Below are 12,075 nucleotides of genomic sequence, written 5' to 3' on the forward strand. Positions count from 1 at the left end.
GCACTGAAAATTGTATCAACAACCATAACTATAGGCTGATAATGGTAAGTGTCAAGATGTAGCAGCTTAACCAATAAGTATCCTGTCACTTGCTTTCATCAATGGGTCTTTAATGGCTCTAGATGAATATCTTGGAATGGACACCAACTCTGTGGATCTGGCCTTGGATGTTCTGCAACCAAGCCAAATGATATGTTCAGTCATGTTTACTATTCAGTAAATGTCATAGTATGGACAATGCTGATGGAAACCTTTCAAAGTCCTTTATATTACCTTACACAGACGATGAGGTCTCCAACGCTGTGCTGTAATGCGGGATGCCGCTGTATAAAACTTGGCCCAGCATTTGCGCTAGTTATATAAACTAAGAGGCCATGTGATGACGTCAATCTGTACGTGATGGTACCATGCATCAACGCCCACAAGGAAGAGCGTTAAAGAGTTCCAATCTGTGGACACTGAACTTCATGTATCAAATTAATGGCCATATGTCTAGCAATGTCAAAAGTGAAATTATATCGTACCTCCTATTGCAATAAATATATTAATATTGGCCTACGCCAAGCTGCTCGAAAGTCACTTGCAAAAGAATCCGTGTTGCAAGGTCCTGACCTTAAAACAATGTAAGCCGCCATTGTAGGTCAATCCGCCATTTTAGGATTTGCTTTGTAAAAGTCACCCTGTGAGTTAAAATGGTGGACGATGTCATTCCAGAATACAACATGGCCGTCTTGACCTCTGTCCATAGCTAATATGTAACTTGCCTGCAGGCCACTTGTTGAGGTCGTGAACTGAGACCTTGTTCTTCATTGACCTGTGTGTAAAAGGATTACTCGTTCAATGAAACTAATCCACGAGCATATGTTGAAACAATGTATTCAAATACTGAACGTAGAACATCTGTTTAACTACATTGTATTAATGTTTGAGAAGGCCTGAATGGAAAATCTTAGAATACACAGTTATTGCATAGGCTTGTTGATACATGTATTAAAGGCAAACCAGTTATATGCGGTTGTTCGTGACTTGGCACAAACCCTAGATTGGTGATGCATTAAGTAGAATATTAACCCGAAGTGGGGCCGGACATCGTGCCCACCAAGTGTATAAAAAGCGAATGCATTCTAATATACAACGTCTCTCACTGAACACACTGAACCACGCTGGAGTTTGTTGTGTTGTACTGAGGGCCGATAGCAATCTGATTTTCAGTATAAAATAAAGTACTTTGTATGTTCCTTTGTAACCCGTGTTCGGTGTATTTTCTTTTGGGGTACTCAGCCTCGATAATTTGATTTTGTTTTCACAGCAAGACCCATGTAAGAGTCATGCAGCCCATATGAATGTAGAGATCAAAAGATAGTCAAAAGTCACTGTATTTAGGTTCAACCAAATAGAACTACAATGAATTGCTTTTTTATATGGAAATGGATTTCAAAACATAATATAAAAGGCTTTGTCATGTCCCAAAGTTAGTGACAGACTTTCTGTACAAATTTGACACAAAAGTCAATCTTAGGACATTACTGACAACAATTGTGTGTAATCAAACAAAATTGGCACCAACAGGCACCCTAATCAACATTTACAGTACTGAGTTGTGGTTCGAATACAGCATAAAATCATAACTGTCTGGTTATACATGGTTCTCAGAGTAGTTGTAATCCCTAAAGACAATGCAGCACCAGATGACAGAGACAAAGGCCTTACTTGATATTATGCCGAATACATTAATTGAGACCTACAACGTGGCTATTAGTCAGATGAGTTTCTGTTCCAAATTAACTCATTTCATATTGATATCCTCCTGTGACTTGCGTCTCACTTTCTTAAGAATCACGCATTCGAAATCGGTGAACGCATGTTTCTTTTCTACAATATGTTTGAGTACAGGTGCTTGTTCAATTTTCTTTTTAAGGCAACTCCTGTGCTCTATCATTCTTGTTTTTTCATTTTCTATTGGTCTTTCCAATATAGACGCAGGGACAATGGGACGTAATTATATAGACCACATTCACAGTGTTACAGTTGGTATGTTCTTTAAGCTGCCACTCTCTAGGTAATCCCAAATTGACAGCCCCCACTTCTTTAGTTTGTGGAAACATGACACACTGCCTTCAAGGGTGATGTCCAGTTACACGCGACAGTCCCATAGGGTACATTGTGTCTGGATTGGATTTGACTTTTATATATGTTTGTATATAGCTCTTCATGACGATAGTATGTATATTTGTGCTCTTTTTAAATGCCACCAGAGGGGTTGGTGTGTTCATCACCTTCCTTATACGACACATTTCTGAAAGTCCTGGCAAACACTAACAGGGTCTCTTTCTTGTCATTCGATTGCACCTTTTTCTCAAATAAAGCCTCTCTGTTGTTGTTAAATGCTTGTTTGGCTGTTTGTTTGACTACTTTGGTGGGGTAGCCTAGGGAGATACATTTTTCAATTAGTATGTTGGCTCTCCCTCATATGTCTCCCTTGTACAACTATTGCTCTTTAGGCGCAAGCATTGTCCAAAGGGAAGGTTGTCTCTCACATGGCGGGCATGGTGGCTGTTGTAGTGTAATACTGTGTTTTTATCTGTGACTTTGACATAAGATCTTACCAATAAAAAGCCCTGTTCATGATATATAGTCAGATCCAAACATAATTAACTTCAGAGGTACTCATGGAGGCTGTACATTTCAAGTATCTATTTTGACTGTTAAGCCATGTCAAAAAGACATTGGCCTCAGCTATGCTCTCTTGCCAAGCCAAAAACACATCATCAATGTATCTTAGCAATTGTATTAGTTTGTCGTTGTGGGTATTCAAATCAGAGTATACCACTGTTTGTTTCAACATGTCGACATACAAATTAGTGAAATCGGGTGACATGGCAGCCCCCCCGGGGTGTACCTTCAACCTGCGCATAATATTGCCCCATAAACTGAAAAAAAGTTACCTGTAAGAGCCACCTATGCACATTATAAAATGCCAGCATTACTCACTGGGTGGTCATCATCCCTCTTGAGCAGGGCTTCTTCTATGACTTCTAAAGTTGCCTTTTGGGAGATATTAGTATACCGGGACTGTATGTCTAGGCGCAACAGTAAATTGCACGATGGATTGAAATTTAAGCCCTCTGTTTTAGAAATAGCGTCATGAGTGTCTCGAAAATAGCTTTTCATTTTTGAGATAAAAGGTCTAAAGTAGTAGTCTTCAAATTTGGATAGAGGTATGAGTAAGGAATTTACTCCAGGTACAATTGGTCTCCCTGGCGTTCCCTCAAGATGTTGTATGAATTTTGGGCAGTATATAGAAAACAGGTGTACTGGCTTTTTCTCTTATCAAGTACTCTGCTTACTAATTAGTTGCATTTCCACAGCTTTTTCAACTTTGCTACTTATCATAGTACCCAATCTAGTACTCTAGTCCTGGGCAATCTTAAAATAGCTGACCTCAGCAGCAAGTAACCTCAAACATTCAATGATGTAATCTTGTCTATTAAGAATAACAATAGCTCCCCCTTTACGAGCGTGTCAAATGGCTAGTGCCTCATTATTACTGAGGCATCTAAGCGGTTCAATCTCCATTCTAATGAGATTGGAATGACTGGAAATCCCCTTGCCTTCCAGTTTATCAATGTCTTGGACGACTTTAGTCTCAAAAAAGCGTGCCTCAGCCAAATATGACTGGGTGGGGCCACTAAAGCTGGATGCATTCCTCAACCCACTATGGTTGTCGGAGCTTCCTGATGGTTGGTTCTTAAAAAAAATCTTTGAGATGAAATTTACGCATTAGGTTTTGAAATTCGATACTAAATTCAAAAGGATTATGATATTTAGAAATAACAAAGATGAGGCCCTTATTCAACATTTGTTCTTACATCACAGATAGGGAGACAGAGGACAGATCAACTACCAGCCCCTGTAGCTCCTTGTTTGCATGCGGTCGGTTGACCACTCTCGGCGGTTGTTCCATCTGTCTAAAAAAGGTTGTTGTTGCCCATTACGGGCTCCCTGGTTTCCTCTGGTACCTCTGCCTCTCTGAGCCCGATTGTTAGCGTTGCTGCCCCTTCTTGGGCGTGATTTACTTAAATCATCATTACTCTTGGTGCTCATCCCTCAACACTTGAGCTGTATGAGGTGTTTCTAAAATGTATCCAGCGGTTTGATTTTTGTATTTAAGGGGCTCCAAACGTATATTCTTTAGTTATATAGGCAAACGCCTTTTCGTGTGTAAAGGAAAAGAGATCTTTCTTCATCAATTTGACTCTCTCTGGGATAGTTTCCAATTTGAACTCTTGCATTTCTTTGGAATGGGACTCAAGTTTGTTTTTAAACATTTCAATGTAGAACTTTTTTTTTTTATTTCTTCTTCTAGCAAGTTCAAATCTATGCCAATCCTTATACTTGTTTCTTGCACTGTATCTATTATTAGAAAAGGCCAATCTCAGCCACATTTGTTGGCTATGTAGCTCCATTTCAATTTAAAGTCCTCATTATCTAGGAATAGCCGTGGTTCGTTCCGAACAATTAGTCCTTGTGGTAGTGCTTGATTCTTTAGATAGTCTAACATAATCACTGCATGTAATTCAGTGCGGGCCAATCTTTTATGTATCTGGGGCAATTCGCCCCATTGTTTATTTCTGCCTACATCACCTAGATTCATGTCTAAACCTAAATCAGGGATTGAATTTAATAGTTGTTGCATATAATCTTCATTGTAACCAAGACATTTATCAGCGAGAGATGCCATCAGGACACTGTGAGGTTGACTAATTAATGTAGAAACAGAATGTATCTCTTGTATGATGAGAATTATAAAGTAAGACGGGTCCGTGAATGACAGAAAAAGTGAGACAAATTTTGCCTCTCAATAGTGTCTATTCTCATATGGGCACAGCCCACTCTGGGCTGTATGACCTTTCTACTCAATGGGAAGACAACTATTACATCAACAAAAAGAAGGTCACAGCAAAATGATAAAAGAGTGTACTCTATCTAATCCTTATGACACTAAGAGGAGAGCCTTGGAGCAAATATAAGCCTCCTCCACGTCTCGACTTGTTTGACTTAGAACACAGATAACTTTATTATACAGTGCAACAATACAATCACTTTTCAATTTAAAACAACTTTTGCATCAGTATTCAACGTCTAATGATACAAAACATGGATAGTCCAATCAATACAATGATGATATACAATGATACACAATGAATAGACCTTCTTTTTGTTGATGTAAAAACATATTATTCTCTGTCATGATCTTGAGATAGTGACTGAGGTGGTTTTGCAACCCTGTTTCAGTGCCTTATTATTGGGACTGTGGGAGATTTTCTGTTTAAGGACTATGAATTCCCAAATGGTAAATGACAGCCAAATCAAACAGACTAGTTGGAAGAACTTTGGGTTTGAAAATGGCTGTCACTTTATAAAACATTAACTTGTTAAAGGTATTAACGGAAATTAAGACTCCCAGGGAAGAATTAGCACTGGCTTGCTCAATACATACAATGAATATAAAGAGAGCTATCAATGTGAAAGGCGCACTGGGCATAAGCCCAAGTCATGTTGGTATAACCAGGACTCCAAGTCCTTTTGGAGAATGATTGCTTGTGGTACTGTGCCTAGTTCATCATATGATGTAATGATAGGCCATATTACAGACCTCCAATTGCTTGTCGATTTTACTGAGTTACATGTCTCTAATGCTTTTACTTTGAGTTCAGCTCCCAGGTGTGTTGTCCCGTGCTACTCAATTCAATGTTATGGAATTTAGGTACATACTAGTCAAATTAAGCTAACTAAAAGCAACTGGTCCAGATAGTGTGCTCTAAGATTTGTATGAAATTGTCTCAGATTTGTGGGCTCCACTGGTCTTTAATGTAGTGAGTGCTTTGCTAGTCACTGATGTTTCTCCTACCACTTGAACTGTGATGTTATCCCCATTTCTCAAAAAATGTCCAGCAGCAATGCTAAGTGTTGTACACTAACCTAATTAAGATATATATCACTGAAGGTGAATAGTAAAGTAATCTTAAGATTGCTTCAGGATTGGGTGGACAGCAACAGCAGCCAAAGGGTTTCGGTCTTCTCCGAAAGTGTAAGAGCAGTGTCTAAACTTGCCATTTGTCATCCAGAAATATTATGAAGTCAGGAGGTTTTCATTGACATGACATTCTTGAACTTGTTGATGGCCTTCAAAAAAGTTGGCAGTCATATTATTTGTATTGTTCTAAGGGATATAGGAAGGTGATGACCCAGTTCCACTGCCTCAATTGCACCTACTGCTGAACCTCCATCTCCAACTCTTGTTGCCAAGCCTCTTCCTCAAGGAAAAACTCACAAAGAGTCCATCTTGACCCATAACAATTGTGTAGGTGTGGGAAACTAAGGGAAAGGTTTCAAAAAAGCACTGTCTACTAGTACAAACCGGTTTCACCATGGTTTTGACTATCGATTTTAAGCGGTGTGCAAGGAAAGGGGTTACAAAAAAACAACAAAAGGTTTCACAACGCATTTCACAAAGGGTTTCCTTTTTAATTTTTCCTTTTATGGGGTAAGAGGGAAATCCAAGGGAAAACTATTACAAAAAAAAAACAATTCCAAGCGGCTCCATTAGGTGTTATAAAGTGTTTTCACATGGTGTCTCTATGTGTTTCTATTTGGGCTGTAAGGAATAAGGGGAAGGAAAGGTAGTCAAAAACAAACAATAAAAAGAGGATTCACAAAGAGTTCCTTTGTTTAAAGAATATCAAAAACAAGTCCAAGCCAACATACCATATCACAAACGGTGAATGAAAAGTAACATAAACGCACAATAAATGATCTGTATGTCTACAGCACAAGCTCTCATACACTCTCCCAATGTAGATCAGCTTGATTCATCAAGCACAACTTAAAACTCACAGACATGCAAACAACAATAATAAGCTCCCTACTCCTCCACTTTGAATCAGGGTCTCTGATCGTTTTGCCAAGGATCTCTTTGATAATCAGAGATTCTGTTGGCCTGGCGATGCATGTCACCCACATCAAATCTCTTGTAGCTGATTTGGTCCGATTTTGGGCTACCACCCAACCCTGTTAGATCTGCCGTGAACGCCAAACATCGACAATGATATTTGCTCCTAACGTGAACATTTGTGGGAGCATGCCCACCACTGCTGGCCTAAGGAGCCAGAGCGCCCCGGCAGCAAATCACAAATTTGGCACCCATCCCCTATCCCGTGCACCCCTAGTCATGCAGCAGGAGGTTAGGGGGAGCCTTAACATTCAAAATGCCTAAGCAGATAAAATCTCCCCTCTCCAAAAGAAAATAGAATTTAAAAAAAGATAAACTCTGGCTCACCCAAGCCCAGTCAACACAACCACCACGAATGGAGACTAATAACTTCTCATGCTCACCACTTTCTATTTCTGACATGATCAACATCATCAACAGCCTAAAACCTTCTAGATGCAAAGACGATATTTGCCTGGCAACACTAATAAAAGAATGTGCATCAGAATTCACACCCTTCAAAACCAACCTCATTAACAGGTCTTTAGCCTCCAACACAGTACCAAGTGACTTACAAATAGCCTGGGTTCCACCCCTACTCAAGAAACCAACACTTGATCCCAATGTCCCGACAAACTTCCGCACAATCACTACTGTACCATTTTTACTAAAAATACTCGACCATGCAGCCTATCTGCAGATCCAAAAACATCTAGAAGAGAATAACCTCCTGGGCCTAAGACAATCAGGCTTCAGGCCAGATCATGGCACTGAGACCGCCTTACTAGACCTGAAAACACAAATGGATCAATACAAAGACAAAGGGGAACTCTGCATCCTCCTTTGCTTAGATCTATCTGCAGCCTTCGATCTGGTCCATCATGACATCCCCTGCCAGCACCTCGAGACTGCCACCCAATTCTCAGCAGACGCCATCAAGTAGATCAAGTCCTTCCTCTCCAATCGAACCATGAGGATGTTCTCCGATAACTCAGCAGTCCCCCCAGTACCTGTGAACAGTGGTGTTCCACAAGGCTCTTGTGTATCACCCACACTATACAATGCCTTCACTAAGTTACTGTTCAATAAACTGGATGGCATAGGTATTACGTACACAATCTATGCAGACACTGCGCAAATACTTATACCCATCACCGGATGCCACAACATTGATTCCAAAAATCTAAATAAGATTTATCTTGCCATCCAGGCTTGGATGGCTCTAAATGAATTGTGTCTTAACGACGATAAGACTGAGCTAATCCTTATGGGCAGTAAAACGAAACTCAACAACCTCCCCCAGACTTACAAGTCATTAAATATCAACGGCAATGCAATCACAGTCGCCAAGGAAAAAAAAACCCTGGTGGTGTATATTGACTCCTCCTTCACCTTAAACAGGCAGGTCAACGCTGTTGTCTCCTCAATAGCCTACACCACCAAATTTATAAGAGCTAGCAGACTGTTCCTCTCTGCTGACAACTCTATCACCCTAGCTAGAGCCTTGATATTATCCAGGATAGACTACTGCAACTCTCTATTTGCAGGCACTAGCTCAAGAAACATCAAATAATTACAGGTTGTCCAAAACAAGGCTATTAGCCCTGCCCTCATTATTCCTAGACATGATCACATTTCCTCTACCAGGAGAAATATTCATTGGCTACCTGTCCAGGACAGAATACACTTTAAAATCCTGACGCTCACTCACAAATGTATTACTAACAAAGCACCCTCATATCTCAGCAACCTCATCTACAAAGTACAGTCTAGCAGACCGACCCACGCCCAATACACTAATCTCCTCATCATTCCCAAATTCAAAAGACAGAATGCTGGAGGAGCCAGCTTCCCCACGATAGCTCCCAAACTGTGGAATGCCCTCCCTACTCAACTCAGAAACAACATCTTGTTCTGGTCCTTTAGAAAACACCTGCAGACTTTACTCTTGAGGACAGACCTCTTGCATTAGCTACTGTGGTAATAGCTGAGTACCTGCTTAACCTGTACATATAATTGTATATAAATGGATATTGTTTTTTCATGTAAAATGTTTACTGTGTGACCTGATGATATGCTTCAAATGACTGTAACCATCTTCCTAAGTATGTAACAGCGCCTAGTTGCCTCTGGGCTTTGAGCGCGATACAAATCACCAAAATAAAATAAATACATAAATAAAATAAATATTAACTGAATGCCCCAAAATGCGAAATACACACATAAAGCATTATGGCAGAATCGTACACCATTTGGATTTCATAAAAGAACCTTTGTTTTGGTATCAATGCATCAATGCACAAAATGCGAGTCTGCACATGTCTCTATACAGAGTATGGTCTGTGGCAGAACGACTGTGGTGTATCAAAGAAGCAGCCTTGCTGGGACTCAGTTCTGGAGATTCAAATGAGCAAGCCCAATTAGCAAAATCGTCTAATTAACTAATCAATGATAGCGTGACTGAGTAATGGAAAATAAATGTTGTTGCTAAAGTCAATTGAATTATTTGGCTCAATGGGTTGGTGAATTAACCTTGAGATCACCTGTGTTATTTAAACTGAGTTTTGTGTAAGGATCACCGTTAAGGGTTAGTGATGTAATATATATGTATTTTAGTGGTTGATCTGAAATGTGAATTAATTTTATGCAAATGTTGATGTATTCTAATTCTAACTCTTGTTTCAGATTTATTTTATTGTGTTTTTTATTATTTCGATTTAATTGATTAATTATGTGAAAAGTTGGTCTTTGCAAAACTGTATCACTTTACATTAAATAAGATAATTGATCAAAATGCAGAGCTGACAACTTCATGGAGCAGTGGTGGCAGTCAATTAAAGCAATGGAAGATACAGCGTGATTCACAGCAAAACAAAAGTTGCATTCCAGTTGTGAATCATATACAATAAAGTACTCAAATTAATAAGCATTATGCAATGTATCAATGGGAAAGGGCATCACCTTGAAGGGAGGATGTGCGAGTCATAGTTGGCTTTACTCAGCCATAATCATTGTGGAGGGTGTGTTCAGCAGCAAGGGAGAGGTGGCATGTAGTGAAGTTCAGTTATTAATAGGAGCAAGTGGCAACCAATTGAAGAGGGCTTGTCGGAAAAAAGGGGTGAGGTGTTTTTCGACCTTCCTGGTATGACAGTGGCTCCAGACTGTTTAGGAGTGAACCAACAATCTTAAAACATATGTGGGAGTTCATTCTGCAGCCAGAACATCTTTTATTAGGTTTTGAAGTCATCCACCACACTTGAAAATAGAGATAGCATATAGCACTACTGTGAAATTCCATTTTAGCCCCTGAAGGGTTACCGCGGCTGCAGAACCTCTACCTCAACTACAACATCGACAAGACTGCAGCAGCTAGGACACAGGAAACAGAGAAATCCACATGAACAAAGGCAGAGGAGCCGATGGCGAGAGTGCTGTGTGTGCATTCGATTGCAGCCAAACATTTTCCTTCATCCTTGAATGCCTGTTAATGCTATAATGACTTACCATTAAACTTAATTCATTAGGCCCCTAGCTCTGACACGGGACCTTCTTCAATTTTTTTTTCTTTTGCATAACTCCTCCCCTTAGACCTCAGCTTCCAGTTAACATATTCAAGCTGGAGCATGGGACCCGTCCTCGCCCCCGTAGGAAGGGAGAGGAGTGTTGTCAGTACTGTGATGAGGAAGAGTAGGACTAGGAGTAATGAAGATTACCAGCAAGTAATCAGAGCATTACCTCCACATCCCGATCTTCTTCATCCCAGTACTTATTTCATGAGGCATACCATAGCAACAACAGGGACAAGTCCCAATGAGACACATAGACAGAAAGTACAACAACAAAAAGAACATCTTTAATGACTCCAAAAATCACATTCCAACAGACAAAACACCAAAAATGAAGGAACCATCCCCGGAGTGTGAGACATTCAACCGATAGTGGTTGACAAAGGTGCTTTGATCCTCCCAGGTGGCAGCCCTACAAATCTCCTGTAGAGAAACCCCTCGAACATCTGCCCAGGAAGCAGAAAAGCCCCTGGTAGAGCCACCCTGAAAGTGGTCAGGCATAGGCAGGCCAGAAGCCACATAAGCCATGGAGACAAAAGTACGGATACACCAGCTAATGGAAACCACATAGGCCTTCCGCTAAGAGACTATCAGACTGCCCGAAAGTGGCAGTTCGAGACAAATATTCCAGAACCGCCCGCCGCATACCAATGGCATGCCAAGCCACCTTATCCGGTGTCTGTGGATCCTGGAAAAATGCAGGGAGAACCATATCCTGAGAAGTGTGAAAGCGGGTCACAACCTTAGGCAGAAACCTTGGATCACACTGCAAAACCACAGAGTCTGGTAGAACTCTCAAGAAAGGGGGTGGAGACAACAGAGCCCCAACCCCCCCCCCCTCCCACCCCCCCAGCATACAGGCAGATGTGATAGCAATCAGGAAAGCAGAGAGACCCTGAAGAAACTTCCCCACCAAGCCCCCCCCCATCCAGGCGGTCATCAGAGTCCCCCAAGAGGATTTTAATGGAGGCCCATTGGGAGCGAAGCGTGGAGATTGCCATACCCTTGTCAAAATCATCCTGTAGGAACTGGAGAACAGTGGCAGACTGTATCATAGGGGGGGGGGTGCCAGACCACCCATGCCAATCCTAAAAATGTCCCTGTACCTGTCATACGCCTTCAGGGTAGAAGGCCTTCGAGCATTAAGGATAGACTCGAACACAGGACCCGAAAAACCCTGGGAGACTAACCAAGACAGTGCAATAGCCAAACCGCCCATTGAATCTACCTGACCCCAAACCCAGCCCCGCCTGGAGTGGACAAGGCCATCTGGGAATCAACCAGGGCTCCCGGGACTGAAGTTCCATCAGGGAGGAAACCAGCTCTGACAAGGCCATAACGGAGCAAACAGCATCACTGCCGCCCTGCATTCCCTGATGGGTTGAACCACCCGGTGAAGAAGGGGGAGAGGCGGGACCGCATAAAGGAGACCCCAAGGCCACTCTACTGTCAGGGCATCCACGCCTAAATCCCCTTTGGATGGAAACTGGGAACAGAAGAGAGGGACCTTTCCAGAGG

Source organism: Ambystoma mexicanum, chromosome 5q (assembly GCF_040938575.1).
Source record: "Ambystoma mexicanum isolate Mex_15411 chromosome 5q, UKY_AmexF1_1, whole genome shotgun sequence".
In the NCBI taxonomy this organism is placed as follows: Eukaryota; Metazoa; Chordata; class Amphibia; order Caudata; family Ambystomatidae; genus Ambystoma; species Ambystoma mexicanum.